Source organism: Zeugodacus cucurbitae, chromosome 2, assembly GCF_028554725.1.
Source record: "Zeugodacus cucurbitae isolate PBARC_wt_2022May chromosome 2, idZeuCucr1.2, whole genome shotgun sequence".
Lineage (NCBI taxonomy): Eukaryota > Metazoa > Arthropoda > Insecta > Diptera > Tephritidae > Zeugodacus > Zeugodacus cucurbitae.
Window position 1 is genome coordinate 18,645,004 of NC_071667.1, and position 18,192 is coordinate 18,663,195.

At 38.1% G+C, this 18,192-nt stretch overlaps 1 protein-coding gene across 2 annotated transcripts in view; it reads left to right on the forward strand.

The window, feature by feature from the left end:
* The window catches only part of LOC128923089 (cadherin-87A-like), a 231,858-nt gene that overhangs the window by 37,486 nt on the left and 176,180 nt on the right, over positions 1 to 18,192 (forward strand). The window contains exon 3 of one of the 2 annotated variants that reach the window (XM_054235551.1): positions 16,773 to 16,857. The exons of the other annotated variant lie outside the window; for it this stretch is intronic. The gene's annotated coding sequence lies outside the window, so the exon portion shown is untranslated. The remainder of the gene's footprint in view (positions 1 to 16,772; positions 16,858 to 18,192) is intronic. 2 annotated transcript variants of the gene reach the window in all.

Here is an 18,192-nt window from a genome sequence, read left to right on the forward strand (position 1 = left end):
TGTTAGTAATTAAAATTTATATATGTATATATATATGTAGAATATTTGTGCAAAATTTCAAAACGATCGATGCAGTAGTTTTTTCTGTAGTATGGTCACCGACTTTAAAAATGACATATTTGGGAAAATCGATTCAAAGTTTTGTACACTCAGCGCAGGTACCTGTAAGGCGCGCCAGGTACCGTTATTCAACCTGTGGTAACTTCGTTAGTTTTTCCCCGAATGACATAAAACTTTAACACAATATTTTTGAGATGTCGAAACGTTGTTTTTTTCTGGATGAAATGGCAGCTCTTGAATTTCTTCAGGTTGCACTTCCAAATAATACTGAACAAAACTAACGTGACAGTTTGACACGACTCACGTGTGATCTGTCAAAAAATGCTATTGAAAAAAGTACCTCAACTTGGATCACTCGTTAGATATCCTAAATTGAACTATGTCAACTGCGGGATAAATAAATATGTATGTGTCTGTATAAGAGAAGGAATGGAGAGAAATCGCTGGTTTCGTGTTGTAGTTGGAATATAGGGTCTTAGTTTGGCTGGCGTAATCCCTATGAAATGATTAGTGGAGAGTTAAATGTTTGCCTGATTGGTCTAATCGCTCACTCACCGTAGTCGTAAGTGCTTCGGGCGATAAATGCCAACAACATACGTTTCAAGTGAATGGATTAAGTGAGTGGTGTAGGTGAGAAGGATTTCGCAGGTATCCCAATCATTAGATTATATGTGAGTATATATGCATGTACATCGTGACAGGGAATTGCTATGTATTGTTATTCCGTACCTACGCGGAATTCTCACTAAACCGCCATGCTATACCGCCATTTTGTTGGCGGATTATTCAAGAATGCATTTTAATAAGGAAAAGATTTCACTTCTCATTTTACTGTGAATTATTTACGCGGAAAAGCTCTGAATGAATGCGTTCATCTCCCATGCGAAGCAGCTGACGTTAAATGAAATCGCTTGAGAATATGTACTTTGTTGTGCCATTCTATAGATGACGGAATTGCTCGTTTAGGGACAAATATGTTGCTCAACCGGCAATCGTTCTTTAAAATTAAATTAGGTCAGTAGAGAATATGGACAAAGGTTACCGCCGATCTATAAAGTCCTTGATTGTGATAGCACTTCCAATCGAGATCTGTCGGCTTAAAGTCCCAACAAACTTCAATCGTCTTCCGAGTTGTACTATTTGCCATTAGTATGTTATATCGAAACTCACTAAACGAATGAACGATATTGCCTATGATCTATAAAAATAGCATTCAACTTGATGGGATCTAATATGTGTACAGTTCCGATCTCAGAATATATACCATATTGTAGTCTGCTGAATGATAATTCTAATCTTTTCTGTACTGTTTCATTTCATCTCATTCCCGTTGAGGATGATCTGGCTATTTGGTGGTAAGGTGAGGATAGAATTCCTTAGAAGTAAGCGCTTATCAGATCTGGCTTTGAAGCTGTAGTATTGTAGTATGTATGTTATTGGCGTTCAACCGTTTAGCCGGTTATAGCCGAATCGATGAGAGCGCGCCACTCTTCTCTTTCCTTCGCAGTTCGGCGCCAGTTGGATATTCCAAGTGTAACCAGGTCGCTCTCCACCTGGTCCCTCCAACGGAGTGGAGGCCTTCCCCTTCCTCGGCTTCCTCCGGCGGGTACTGCATCGAACACTTTCAGGGCTGGAGTGTTTTCGTCCATTCGGACAACATGACCTAGCCAGCGTAGCCGCTGTCTTTTTATTCGCTGAACTATGTCAATGTCGTCGTATAACTCGTACAGTCATCGTTCCATCGTCTGCGGTATTCGCCGTTGCCAATGTTCTGAGGACCATAAATCTTGCGCAAAATTTTCCTCTCGAAAACTCCTAGTGTCGTCTCATCTGATGTTGACATCGTCCAAGTTCTGCACCATAAAGCAGGACGGGGATGATAAGCGACTTGTAGAGTTTGATTTTGGTTCGTCGAGAGAGGACTTTACTGTTCAATTGCCTACTCAGTCCAAAGTAGCACCTGTTGGCAAGAGTGATTCTGCGCTGGATTTCGAGGCTGACATTGTTGGTGTTGCTGATACTGGTTCCCAGGTATACGATATTATCTACAACTTCAAAGTTATGACTGTCAACAGTGACGTGGGAGCCAAGACGCGAGTGCGCTGACTGTTTGCTTGATGACAGGAGATATTTCGTCTTGTCCTCATTCACCTCCAGACCCATTCGCTTCGCCTCCTTATCCATGCGGGAAAAAGCAGAACAAACGGCGCGGTTGTTGCTTCCGATGATATCAATATCATCGGCGTACGCCAGGAGCTGTACACTCTTGTAGAAGATTGTACCTTCTTTATTTAGCTCTGCAGCTCTTATAATTTTTTCCAGCATCAAGTTAAAGAAGTGGCACGATAGTGAGTCACCTTGTCTGAAACCTCGTTTGGTATCGAACGGCTCGGAGAGGTCCTTCCAAATCATGACGGAGTTTTTGGTGTTGCTCAACGTCAACTTACACAGCCCTATTAGTTTTGCGGGGATACCAAATTCAGAACCAAATGCATGCACCTTATCAGTTCTTCGCCGGTCCTCGGAGCGTACGCACGTCTAAAACACAGGAGACATGTCTTCCGTCTATCACAACGTGATCGATTTGGTTACGCGTGTTTCGATCAGGAGACAGCCAAGTAGCTTGGTGTATCTTCTTATGCTGGAATCTGGTACTACAGACGACCATATTTCGGGCCCCAGCGAAGTCGATCAGCCTCAGGCCGTTTGGCGATGTTTCGTCATGGAGGCTGAATTTTCCGACTGTTGTGCCAAAGACACCTTCTTTACCCACCCTGGCGTTAAAATCGCCAAGCACGATTTTGACATCGTGGCGGGGGCAGCGCTCGTAGGTACGTTCTAGGCGCTCATAGAAAGCATCTTTGGTCACATCGTCCTTCTCTTCCGTTGGGGCGTGGGCGCAAATAAGCGATATGTTAAAGAGCCTCGCTTTTATGCGGATTGTGGCTAGACGTTCATCCACCGGGATGAATGCCAGGACTCGGCGACGGAGTCTCTCTCCCACTACAAATCCAACACCAAATTTGCGCTCCTTTATATGGCCGCTGTAGTAGATGTCACAAGGACCCACCTTCTTCCGTCCTTGTCCCGTCCATCGCACTTCTTGGATGGCGGTGATGTCAGCCTTTAGTCGTATGAGGACATCAACCAGCTGGGCAGAGGCACCTTCCCAATTAAGGGTCCGGACATTCCAGGTGCATGCCCTTAAATCCTTATTCTTAAAATGTTTGCAGGGGTCGTCATCAAAAGGGGGGTGTCTCATCCGAGGCTTTCGTCGATTTTTCATTGGTACTTCGTTTTTATGTGGTGGGTCCCAAACCCTACGCACAACCGCGGGAGCGGGTTCGCCTTTTCACTTTAGCTCGCCTTCAAACGGATGTTTGTTAGCTGCCCAGAGGATACTTGGTCTAAAACCGGAAGTCGAGTGAGCTGCTTGAATTATGTGGAGAAGAATCGCTTCTGGCCACTCCCAAGTGAATGACAATCAAAAACTTTCCTCACTTACGTGAACTTCTACACATGATCCCATCCTCCAATTATTGTAGTATGTCTAGTAAAAACCGAATTTATTCCTCTCACAAGATATCGGAAGCACCACTGCTTGTTTACTTAACTGGATACCAAATGTGAAGAAGTCATTATAAGAGTTTTGTTCGCCTTCCGTGACCTTGAGATTTCTGTTTAATTATTGTTTTTTTGTTTAGATCAAATAAATTCTACACTTATTTAAGCCTTCTCTTATTCCACCCAATATTTTTCATAGTTTGCATAACGGATAAATACAAAAAGAACTTTTTAAGGCTTTCGAAATAAGATAGCTCTTCACTTAACACCCTAAGCTATTTAATTACAAAAAGCACTATCAATACGGTTGATAACACTATTAGTCACCATTGAAAGCATTTATGTGTCCGAATAGTAAATATTATACACTCGGCTAAATACTCTTCTGCATATCTATACACCTACAATGCGCCCGCTACCCTCAAGAAATCCCCACAACATCCTTTACGCCCACTTAGTATTGCTTGTTAGGTTCGCAGTGTCGTTTGTCACGTTAAGCCCGAGCGTGTGAGGGTGCATGTGAGTGTGCTTTAAATGATGGACCATGCAAGAATGCATGTTACGGTAGAGGAGGTGTTGCCACAGCAGGAGCTACAAACAACAACCATTACGTACTTACGTATATAGTACAATCAAAAGCAATCACAGGACAGCAGTGGCATCACCTGGTTTCAAAAAACGTTCGTTCAGCCATTGTAACAGAACAGAGTGAAACTATGCCTGATGGCAGGGTGCTCAGTGTGTTAAAGTAGTTAAATATGCTTAGATGACATAAGCAAATGAAATTGTATTTGATTTTTTGTTTTGAAAAATTTTCTAAGTTGTATCACTACCTTAGGAGATTTAACTAACTTCACAGGGGTTTGTTAAAATATGGATTAAGAAAGTGCCGCACACAGTAGAAGTGTCTGTGATATGTCCCAATAGACGATTTTGGTCGAATACTTGATATACTATTATATGTCTGAAAGTGGGCGGAAACATTGTGAGACATCGTAGCTACATAGACATTATTTTAGGGTTCGTTCGTAGAGACTTTTTAATATTGAATGCAATGCTTAAAAATCTCATATTAGAGTTCAAAGCCAAAAGGACTCCAAATTTTATACCGTAAACATCTGCATACTGCCACTGTCCCAGTCAGCTCTGTGTTTATTTACACCATTTCTCTCGGCCCGCCACTTTCTTAACTGCTTTTGTTCACACTGTTTGTTGCGTGTCGTGCACAGCTGGTACAGTTTCACTGTTCACACGTTGCTGCATTTCATTGTTGCAATTGTAACGAGCCTGAAGCCATCAACGGCACCTGCAAACACGCAGCCCTCCACTCGCACACATACTGCCCACCGCCTCTAACACTGGCTGTCGCTACAGCGCCTGACAAGTTGAAGGACTGATGGAATTTCATTATTTCACTGTAAACAAAAGTAATATAAAGTGAAGATGATACATTAGGATGGAATAGAAAAATAAAAAGCTACATAGATCGTACTACGCAGTGAGTACTGTAGTATATACATATAGACAAACAGTACTAATAAATTTTCGCATACTTATATGCGCTCCAATTTTAAGCGTTTTACACTCTCGTGCTCTTCGCCTTTTTTAAATTTTATTATTCATTACTTTCTCGCATTTCAAAGCGTTTCATATGATGGAAGCTCATTTTGTCGACAGCTTAATTGACGTTTCCTATTTGTTGGGAATGTAAATTCTTAGCGCGAAAATCTGTGGAGTTCTTAGAAATGCGTGCTAAAAGTTGACCATCATTTCGTTTTTGAGGACAGTATATCTTCGAATTACATAATATTCAAGGGTATTCTTTAATTATACTTTTCATTTGAACCATATTTGGTCCATGATTTATTCTACTTTAATCGATATATGAATTGGTTAACTTCAAGACAATATGTCAAGTATCAATCATATCTCAAGAACTATTCGAGCGATTTCAATGGAATTTGGAACATAACATTTTTGTCACCCTCATATTACGGATGAAAGGTGGGTGAAGTCGGTTAACAACCACGCCAACTTCTGATATAACACAATTTGAACTCCATCTTTTACATTGCAATAGAAAAATCAATATCCAATAAAGATACCGGAAGAAAACTTTATACAAACACTGCATTTGAGGTGTGACATTACTTATTTAAAAAATGTTGAAATCGGACAATAATTTTTTAAGGCTCCAGATATCGAATATAAAGACCTTAGTGGCAAATAATATTTTTTGCCGAAAATATTGTTAAAATTCTCGGCTAGTTTAAAGAAAAGTTTAAAGAAAGGAAATGTGTTCCTTATAATAGGGTGCCTCTGTGCTGAAAATAGGCAAATCAGGTCAATACTTCGTCGAGGCCACATATTCGGATTTTCAAAATTGCCGGTGGGCCTTACAACTTTATAATATCTTCCCAAAATTAAGTGAGCGTATAATCTTGGATATGATGTTGCTTGGTGCCAAAACTAGTTGAAATCGATTCAAGAATTACCCCATCCTTTATATACTATAATGGAATTTCGAAGCGTGTGTATTCAGGAATCTTGCAAGGAGGTCAATTCCGGTTTGTAATTAGTAAAACGATGGATATCCTGGCGAGCTTTCGTAACATACTTCAGAAACTTATCCGTGAAACCTTATATCGAATCTGCTGAAATGACCTTATTAAGAACTTCATCCCTGGTCCTCCCACCTCTCTTGGGAAAAGTGTTTAAAGACTTAAAAGATACAAAACTGAACTCTGTGGAAGTGGGCCACTGAAAATTATTCTCTTTTAGTTGTGTCTGGAGACTCCCGGCTTATTACTCCTCAGTGTATGTTCGATTTATAGCTACACTCTGAGTATGCAATGCACACACACAGTCAAATATAGTTTTGATGTGAATTTAGAAAACTGTGCGCTATATCAGCTACCAGATGACATCATTGGATGAGGAACATCAGTGTCACTTATTGCATATTGTTATTGTTTTTATGACTACAGCGGCAGCCAAGGTATGTAGGTGTGGTGCATAGATACATATGTAGATATGTATGTTCTAGTTGCAGGAGCTCCAGTGGGAACCGCCAACGGCATACAAGTTCTATGGCTAGGTAAATATATCTTATGAAGCTGATAGTGACATTGCTGGATGGCATGCAGTATACAAGGCACAGCACGTAGTCGCAATTTGAATGTCTTTACAAATACTCTTGACTGCATATAAATGCATACATACATATATAATCGCTTGTGGGTATAGTAAATGCTCGCACTCGCGGGATCTAAGCTCTAAACTGTGGCAATGCAGCAGCATTTTTGTTCCAACCCGCCGCTTGGATATTGTTGCAATATATTTGTGTGCTGTCCTCAGTGTTCTGTACTGATTGTTACTGTAATTTTTTCTTTCTTTATTTATACTATCCTTAATATTTGGCTTCCACCCAAACGAAGCTCGAACGCGCTCGCCAGTGCCGGTACATACATACGTCTCCACATGTGTCCATACATCCATCCAAAAAGCCAGAAACGGCGACAGTCTGTCTACTTGCTGTGCGACTTCCTCTCCTTTCGTGTGTGCCTTCTCTTCTTCACTTTGTCTTGTCTATAATTTGGATGCTCAGTTGCTTTGGCTTACTCATCACTGTATATAGTACTGTAATGTTCAAAGTGTTGCCAAAAATGGAGAAAAGGGAAATATATAACAAAATAATACTAATAACAACACGTACCACAACAATAAAAACAAAAACAAAATACCGAAGAGAAACAAGTCAGCGACAACAATAACAACACGCAAAACTAATAATATTTCCACTTCTTTCGTTGGCAATATTAGCTGGCTTGCTTGTTCCAGTGTGGCGGATGTATGTCTAGTGTTGGTAAGCGTCAAAAGCACGTTGTTCTTATAAAATTGCATAAAACGGAAAAAATTAGGTTATGCGGGAATGCAGCAATTGTTGGCTTAAACGTTGTTGGTTAGCGGAGAAGAGGAAGCGCAGTGCAGCACTTATTGCAGTGTAACGAAAGGAAAGATATTTATATAATTGAAAAATGTATTGTGAAGGGATGCAGCCATTGCAGTAGCTGCAACAGCAACCGCAGCAGTATTATATGCGCCAATATAAGTTATTCGGAGACAATAAAAATACACTTTAGCTGGAAAATGTGCACACACATTGCGGTACTATACATATGGAAACGAGGTTGCCTAATTTGAAAGTGATCACTGCTTTGGCAGCATTACTTGCAAAGTGGTTTAAGTTAGTGATGATGATTTTGTTGGCATATTTCAATCGTGTGCTTCAGCGATTGAAAACTGAGAAGTCATATTGGTTTGTTGCTCTATTTGAAAGCTCGGATATTACTGGAAATCCAGACTGGATAAGGAAGCAAAGTGTATGGGTCTGGTAGTGCAAAAGACGAGGAGATATCTCCTGTCATCAATCAGTCGACGCAAAAGCGACTTGCCTCCCACATCACTGTTGACAGTTATAAATTTGAAGTTGTCAGCTTTGAAATCCAACGCTGAATCAGTCTTTCCAAGGTGGTACTTAGGACTGAGTAAGAAAATTAGAAGTTAACCAAAGTGAAAGACCAAACTCTACAATTCCCTTATCATCATGGCTTTATAGTACCGAAGCATGGATGATGTCAACATCCGATGAGACGGCACTAGGAGCTTTCCAAAAAAATGTTTTGCGGAAGATTTGTGGTACATTGAACATTGGAAGCGACGATTACCGCAGACGTTGGAACGAAGAGCTGTATGAGTTAAACGACGACACTGACATTGTATTTTAGTGAATAAAAGACGACGGGTAGACTAGTTATTGCAAAAGCAATCGGGCTTTGAAAGAGGAAGACTTACACTGTGATGGAAAGATCAGATGGAGTAGGAACTGGCTGCACTGGGTATTCCCAATCGGTTTTAGTTCTTCAAAGTTCTATGTAAGACAAACCATGTCTAAACTCAGTCCGAAAAACTATGAATGTCATGAGAATTTTATTTGCACGCTTTCATCAGCGGTGTAACTGTTTAGGTGTCATAAGCAGGGACTTGACTTTGATCTACTTGTAAGAGACCCTCACAGAACTTTTTTCTTGTTGAAACTGCAAAATGACAGTAAATTTTTTTATTGCTAACGGTAACTCAGGTGAGGGAAGAAGTTTATTCGACCATCCATCACCTACCTCCTCTCGATAAGATCTGAGCAGTTCGAAACTATTTTTGCACTTTGTTCATATGAAGTAACTTCATAAAAATTTAAATACACACATATTTGTAACCCTCAATAAAGAGTTTAAATGTAAATTGGAATATATATATCTTCGATTGCCTCTTATGAGTGTATATAGACTCTCCATTCCACGCCACTTCCTTTACTTTGCCAATGTATGTACATATATTACTTATTGATGGTATTCGTAATTTATGCATGTTATGCTCGCTTGCTCCAAAGTGCAGCTGTGCCCCGGGTTCACTATCAGTAAATCGATTTATTGCTTAATGTAATTAAACTTCCACATACATATATAACAGCATCAACACACTATTTGCATGTATATATGTATGCATGTAGGTGTATGTGTATATTTGTGCGCTTGGTAACTAACACTTTCAATGGTCCCAATGAACACGGAGCAAGACGTCAACATTTGAGTATAATGTCCTTAGATCTGGCTGTCTTTTTGTTGCTAATTGTTTGCCTACAACTGCATACATAGGCACTTATTGACGGATAAGCATTTTCAGACTCGACACCAAGGCAATGCACAAATCTTGATTTAAACCCCTTAAGTCGATAACCAAGAGACATTCAAATACCTTACTCGGCCCTGTTGAATGCTCTAATCCGTTTTTATGAGCTTGTTTCGCACTCAACTGTCACACATCGACGCAAATATTTGAGTACTGTGTGTGTATATGAGTGTATTCGTGCACTTATGCTGTTCATTGGCTGTTTTCCTATGTGACTAACGGACGTAACACAGCTAAATGCCTAAAAGATTGCATTGTGACTAGTAAAACTGCCTATTTTGTGTCTATTACATGTTCACTGGTGTTGTCCGGGAGGTATGGTTATCTGAGATCCATAAGAGGAAGCTAGTTCATGCGAGGAATTTTATATAGTTGTGTAATTTTCACATTCAAGTGAAGAAACAGGTTCGTATTTCCACATAGGGATCGTACAAAATAATCGATACCAGAAAAGGATTACAAGTACGCTCAATGAGTTGTTTTAGTATTATTTTCTATCGATGGTTTCGTAGTGAAGAAATAGATTGCTTCGACAGAACCGGTCAACTCTGGATTTATATTCGTATATGTTAATTTCCTCGCATGACAGTCGGTCGAATAAAAACATTTTTGAACAGTTTTTTTTTTTTACATACGAGCTCTTCGACCTATATATTAGTCCAAACTGCAGAACTAAACCATTTCGAAATGCAAAATATAATCGGCCTCTGGAGTTTAGATATGTAATGGGGTTTTCAATAGTGTAGTTTCAAAAGTAGACCGATATGGGCGTCGTCATATTTTTCCCCGCTCTTTTGAAATTACTCTTAAGTAAGGTTTGCGATTTCGTCATGGAAAGATATACGAAATTTGGAGTCAGTGGCCTCAACTTTAAGAGCGCTACGTCCAATTTATGATGAAGCTCATTTCTGGCTGAATGGCTTCGTCAATAAGCAAAATATGTGTTATTGGTCAGGTAGCAATCCACATGTACTCCATGAGTCACCATTGCATCCCGAAAAAATTACGGTATGGTGCGGTTTATTGTCATTAGTATGGCGTCAATGGGCCGTACTTCTTCCGTGATGATAAAGACCGGCACGTTACTGTGAATGGGAATCGCTACCGCTCAATGATAACCGAATATAATTGGCTCGAATTGGATGATATGGACTTGGACAATATGTGGTTCCAACAGTACGGCACCATAAGCCACGCATTGAATGTCACAATCGATTTATTGAAAACCAAGTTTGGTGAACGTGTTATCTCACGAAATAGTCCAATCAGTTGAACGCCGTTAGACTATTTCCTATGGGACTACGTCAAGTCTATGGTCTATGCCAACAAACCAGCGACGATTGATGAACTTCGTACGAATATCGAACGTGAAATTGCAGCAGTATCGGCCGATATATGTTTGAAAACCGTCGAAAATTGGGTTCAGCGACTGGTTTTCTGCATGCGTGCCTCTTGGTGGTCATGCAAAAGAAATTGAGTTTCATACATAAATGCATCAAATGTACTTTCACAGGAATAAAGAATTTCATTGATATCACATACAGTTTTTTTAGCGATCGTATTGAAAAACCATTCACATAGACCTATCTATTTAAAACTATCCCTTGCTCTAAATGTATGGACTCAATTTGGTTTTTGTGAACTAGGAACCTGTTTCAATGGTCAACGTTTGAACTTCGTCTTTGACTTTTTCACTTTGCTACATATTTTTATTAGTAACTGTGTATCGTTTAAATCTAACATATTATGATTTAAAACCGACTGTTATAACTGTTTTTGTTGAATGCGTAACGGCAAACCAAATTCAAATGTAACAAGTAAGGAAGGGCTAAGTTCGGGTGTAACCGAACATTTTATACTCTCGCAATTTATTTATTTAACTTAATTAATATTATACAATACACAATTTGACCCACATATTCGTCATATATATTGTATAAAGTCCATTGAAAGTTGGAAACCATAATATTAGGTTAGAAGCACCGAGGTCCTCGTGTTCGATATATGGGGCCTTAAAAACCTATGGTCCGAGATCGGCGATTTTTAGAATGGGGCTGTCACACTATTAACATAGTATTTGTGCAAAGTTCTGCACCGATATCTTCACTAGTACTTACTTTATATATTGTAAAGTAAACGATTCAGATTGTCTTCAAAGTTCTGGTATATAGGAAGTAGGCGTGGTTGTGAAGCGATTTGACCTATTTTCACTACATAGCATTGGGATGTAAGGAAACAATTACAAACCAAGTTTCATTGAAATCGGTCCAGTAGTTCCTGAGATATGGTTTTTGACCCATAAGTGGGCGACGCCACGCCCATTTTCCATTTTGTAAAAAATCTGAGTGCAGCTTCCATCTGCCATTTCCTATGTGAAATTTAGTGTTTCTGACGTTTTTCGTTAGTGAGTTAACCCACTTTTAGTAATTTTCAACCTAACTTTTGTATGGGAGGTGGGCGTGGTTATGATGCGATTTCTTTCATTTTTGGAATGTATTAGGAAGTAGCTAAAAAAAACGACTGCAGAACGTTTGGTTTATATAGCTCTATTGGTTTTCGAGATATGTACAAAAAACTTAGTAGGGGGCGGGGCCACGCCCACTTCCCCAAAAAAATTACATCCAAATATGCCCCTTCATAGTGCGATCCTTCATACCAAATTTTATTTCCATAGCTTTATTTATGGCTTAGTTATGGCACTTTATGTGTTTTCGGGTTTTGCCATTTTGTGGGCGTGGCAGTGGTCCGATTTTGCTCATTTTCGAAAGCAACCTTCCTATGGTGCCAAGAAATAAGTGTGCCAAGTTTCATCAAGATATCTTAATTTTTACTCAAGTTACAGCTTGCACAGACGGACGGACGGACAGACAGACAGACATTCGGATTTGAACTCCACTCTTCGCCCTGATCACTTTGTTATATATAACCCTATATCTAACTCGTTTAGTTTTGGGTGTTGCAAACAACCGTTATGTGAACAAAACTATAATACTCTTTTTAGCAACATTTGTTGCGAGAGTATAAAAAGCATGTAAATATTATGCTTTAAACAATTTTTCAAACGGCATCAAATTACAAATTTTGCGCAAAGTTGCTTTGAAGTTAATTGCCCGTTATGTGTTCTCTTTGACTTTTGACGCAGTTGGGACCACCGGCGTCCCCTGTTAAAATTTAATTTGCTAAAAGAACCAAACACGAGCGTTTGACTTTTCCTCAAACATAAACAGATATACTAAATTAACTTTGCGCAAGTTTTGCACTCAAAAAGAAGCACAAAAGCAAAAACAACACAAACTACTTAAAACAATTCGTCTAATTAGACAGCCAGACGTCGATAGCAAGGATACTCTGCGAGCCCCAGTTATTGTAAATAGCTACCGGCTTATTGTACATAATATTTTAATTCGTAAAACTACTCGCGGCATAGGAAAATACGAAGTCAACCGAGTGTTAATGAACCCTTTGGCATATGAAGCAGGAAATCAGCAAAAAACTTTTAATTACAGGGTAATGTTGGAGCAGCGGATTAACAAAAGAGGGAATTGCTAAAAAGTCTAAAATGCAGATGAGCACTGCCCGATGGCTAAGTATAACCGTACGACGTCTAGAATACCAGATAGCCAGAATGCACCACAAGCAACAGCTTTAGTGCTGGTAACATGTGCGGCTTATGAGCGGTACCTTCGTTTTGTTGAGCTGGCGTATGAAATCGGTCTGTTACACTCGGGTTCGTTGTCTACTTAGCCGGTTGACGCTGTGTCAGCAGTTAAGTTTGGTGCGACAAACAGTGTGAAAGCAGCTGTAGCAATTGTGTTGTTGACGACATTTAGCATTGACATACAAACATACATAATTAAATCAGCGAAGTCAAATAAAATTAAAAGAAATGGAAACACGTAGTTTTCAGATACAGTATGATATTCTGATGTTGGTCTGGCCAACATTACGGTATACAATTTATTTTTTAGAATTATATCGGATTAGTTGATTTAAAAATTGCATCTCTCCGTCGACGGATAAAAAATTTGACCAAGGTAAAATTCAAATTTATTAGATGCGAGAACACTTCTTCGCAAAAAAAGTATCCCTTCTAGCATAATACAACTGTTGATCATATATGAATCCGGCAGCTATTTGAGAGTGTTTTAAAACTTTCAGAATCTTTCCAATAAAGGGAATTTCAGTTTCATAGTAGCGGAAGCTTACTTACGTATTCAAAAGAGTTGTATATAAATCTATATACAGTACTACTCAGTAGGTATTCAAATGAGAATACAAAACAATTGTATACTTTTCAAACAATTTTGTAGGAAAATATGTTATTTAAACCGAATTAGCTGAAAAACATGGAATAATTTAAATTTTAAACGCAGTTTTCGAATAAATGTCGTTTTAAGAAAAACTCAGTCTTCTAGAACAATTTCACTGTTTCTTTTCTTGCATTGAAGATTTCCCCACTTATTTTGTATTTTCTAGTTGGTTGGATCGATCATATTGTAATTGTTTGATAAATGAATCTTTATTCTCATTCCGTAGACTACTAGACAGAACCTGGTACTAAATCGAAAGGCGATCTTCGTGGTTTTCGTAAACCATTATTAGTTTCCAGCATCCAAGTCAATTTCTGATCAATAAATCTGTATAACAGTCGGCTGGGTATTGGACCAAACTATTTTTTTATTTGAAATTGAGTCGTAAGTAAGAATTATGTATTTTCCGATTTTCGAACCGAAACCAAAACCGAAATATTTGGATTTGCAGTTCGAAAGAAATTATTTAATCTAAAAATTATTATTAATTACAGTATATAGTTACTATAAAGTCGAAAATATGGCTATAATCTACATTTACGTCTTCATTTAATCGGTGAAGCTTATGTAACCCCTTATAGGTTCCAGTATTCTTTGATACATACATTTTTTATTTTTATCGAAGATTTAATTTTTGTATGTTAAAATCTTGGTAAATCCAGTAGATTAATGATGATTCGGATTTGTACCTTTTCGTCTTGTTAAAGATAAAGATAATAAAAGATTTCGGCTCCGATATCAAAAATATTTTTTAGTGGGCTGTCTTGCTACTAAGACCATTAGACTTTTCTTGAGCTTGGCTCAGAAGGATGAATTCGTAAAGTACAAATTAAAAAAAAATTGGGATCACTGAACTGTAGACTGCATGTGATCCGTATATATTGACTTTAGTACAGTCTTATGATTGGGTTTCAAGGACAGTACAAATAATATAACCGTACCAGAGTGCCTACTAAGCTACGAAATGAGCTAAAACAAGTAAGGAAGGGCTAAGTTCAAGTGTCACCGAACATTTTATACACTTGCAATTTATTTATTTAATTTTATTAATATAACAAACAATTTGACTCACATATTCGGCATATATATGGTATAAAGTCTATTTAAAGTTTGAAACTCCTGATATTAAGTATATGGGAGATAGGGGAAGTTATGACCCGATTTCACGCATTTTTAGTACGTAGACATATTATTAGAAGATATATTCCCTCTGAATTTCTTCAAAATATTTGAGAGACTTACCTATATTTTCGGTAAAAAATTTGTTAGAAGCACTGAGGTCCTCATATTCGATATAGAGGGTCTTGAAAACTTATGGACCAAAGAAGGGCGATGCCCTTCTTAAATATAGTATGTTTGCAAAGTTCTGTTCCGATATCTTGACTAGTGCTTACTTTATATATTGTAAAGTAAACGATTCAGATCGACTTCAAGGTTCTGTTTATGGGAAGTAGGCGTGGTTGAGAACCGATTTATAATTTTTTCACAACATATCATTGGGAAGCTAGGAAGATATTATGAACCGAATTTCATTGAAATTGGTCGAGTGTTTTCGGAGATATAGTTTTTTACCCCCAAGTGGGCAGAACCACGCCCATTTAAAAATTGTTATACCACTTTGAGTGCAGCTCTTCTGTACCAACTTTATAATGAAATTTAAGGTTTCAGGTGGGTTTCCTTACTGCATTAAAGCATTTTTAGAAGTTTTAAACATAACCTTTGTATGGGAGGTGGGTGTGGTTATAATGCGATTTCCTCCATTTTTGGACTATATAAGGTAATACCTAAAAGAAATGACTCTAGAAAGTTTCCTTGATATAGCTCTTGTGGTTTACGAGACATACACAAAAAACTTAGAAGGGGGCGGGGCCACGTCCACTTCCTAAAAAAAATACATTTTTATGTTAATATATTCATTCTCATATACGCACATGCATACATACAAATGTACATATGTACACGAGTATATTGTACATCTGTACATTTTTTGCTTTTTTGCAGCGTAAATTTGCAGTCATTAGAACGAGGGTCTTCAGCGCACGTGGGTGGGGAATGGATGAGGTGATTACTGTACCAGCATTTCGGAATCAAGCTGTGCTCCATGTGTGCAACTCTTACCTACGTTACCGTATACACACACGCATTCCATCACTCAGCTGCGCTTAAATGCAGTTGCTGGCATGTACTGGCACAGCTCGTGCTCATGCTAAACATTTTCGAAGAATTCTTTTGACTTGATTAGCTGCTGTTAATATTGATGGGCAGCACAAGACATACTTGTTACAAAAGTTGAGAGTGGCTTGTTGATAGTAGCTGCATTGTTTGCTATGTGAAGTGGAACAAGTTATTTTAAGCTTACGAATAAGCTCGAAGAGTTATTTGTGTAGTTCGTGTTGAAGCTTTTAATTGTCTATATTTAAGTACGAAATCTGAGTAACTAAGGTTTCCAGCGCCTACGTATATTAGTAGTAGTTAATTAGTGAGATTGAAATTTATGTAGAAAAATATTGTAAATACCGTTGTCGTCAATCAAAATACGGTTGATCTTGAGTTCGTTGTTCGTTGAAAAATCTAGAATTCTAACAAAATGTTTCATGATATACAATTCCATGACACGTTCAGAGATATCAGAAACTTTTAGAGCGTTTCTTAAATTCTTTCTGTGGCTTCGAATGCGAACGTAAAGCATTTTCTTTACGTTATGCATTTTGGTCTCATCGTAGATATGCTCTCCAGAGGATATGAGTAGTAGATCGGTGTTTTTTTCATATTTTAAAGCTCGTTCAATATGCATTTCTGATTCTGACAGACCAAACAGAGACATGGTTGATTATTAAAGGTCGGTTGATGCCTTCATATTTCGTCGATCTCGACATTTTATTCCACTCTCACTTATTTTTGCGGTTTATAGAGAGCGGTAGGGGATTTAGTGATCTCGGGATGCTATAAAACAATACGAGTACATACTACTTCAGGACTTAGATGGGCGAGAAGCAACTCAGTTTAGCAGCTTTTAATTTTTGTTTTCACAAACAACAAATAACTGAAAAAAGTTAATGGTTAAAAGTCTAAAATTTGCTCCTTATTTTACAGGAAATTTATTAAAGTATAAAGGGTTCTCAACACTCTCCAGTCACCAGTGTCTCTATCAGTGCTTCACCATGTAAATGCAATATGTGTATGTATGTATACTAAGGTATTTATGTATTTATATTCCATTATTTGAAACCAGCCAGCACAAAAAGCAACTCAACAAACCAGAGATGGAAATACTGTACAAAAAGGAAACCACGGCAATACTTGAAGTCAGTTATGAAAATGGAGTAGTCAACTCCTTGAATACTGGCAAATAGAGAGAGAGTTGAAATAATTCTCGAAGTGCTTGGCCTAAGCAAATTATATGGCAGTTAAAGTTTTTTCTCAATAAATAACAGAATTTCAAAACAACGACATGGAAAGTTTTTTCACTGTCATTTCTTTTCGATTTTACTTCTGGGTGATAGTTGCCCTGGGTTTAGAAAACGGTCGTTTACTCGGCACTGAAGTGGCCACAATGTTGAAATATTAATAAGCCTATTTATACAACTCCGGAAACACAGTATTCATGTCATCCCAAATTCTATAGGCTTCTGATTGGTAGGGGTAACAGCCGAGATGAATTTTCTTTTCAACCTTCCGTTCCTGTAATTGTAGATAAATTTGATAGCTTACATTTCACCTTTTAGTGGACCAAATGTTTATTCTGGTTCCAAATATCAAATTCTGTTTCACAACAAATTCTGTTTTATGAAACAAAAAAACAAGTATTTCTTTTAGCCATAGCATCTTTAAAATGCAGTAGTTTGAATCTCTGATCTAACGCAGTAGCCTACGCCAGAATTAAATTGAATAAATATATCATAAAATTAACCGCAGTATTGTCCAAGTGCACATTCCCTTAACGAATTTTCCGTATTTTACAAAAATCGAATTCCAATGTAATAAAGCATATCCAAATAGAGGGTTTCGGGTTAATACCCGAAAAAGTGTGAAGGTGTGAAGTAAAATGTTTATATAAAACATCGTTGAAAGTGACATCAATGCATCGATGTTTTTAGATTCGAGACATCGATGGCTAACATCGATGCTTTGTGACGAAAACATCGATGTTTCAAAAACATCGATAAATCGTTTGCATCCCTAGCTGGCAGCTTTAAGTTTAATGGGTAATGCTTACTTGCCGCCACCACCACCGTACCCTTATTTACGCAAATATATGTACGAGTATGTAGTTCAGATTGCAGCTGTAACAACAATCTGTATGTATGCAAAACAAAAACGGTAATAAAGTAAAAAAAAGTCATAAGCAATGTATATTTACAGAGAAAATGTGTTGGTGTCACTCGCGTAGGAGACGCAAAAATGAGCGTCGGCAATATGCTACACCAGCATGATAATAATCGCGCTGTTTTAAAATAGTGCAACTATTGGTAGATCTGTTAGGAAACGCAGCGGCATTTTGACAATTATTTGG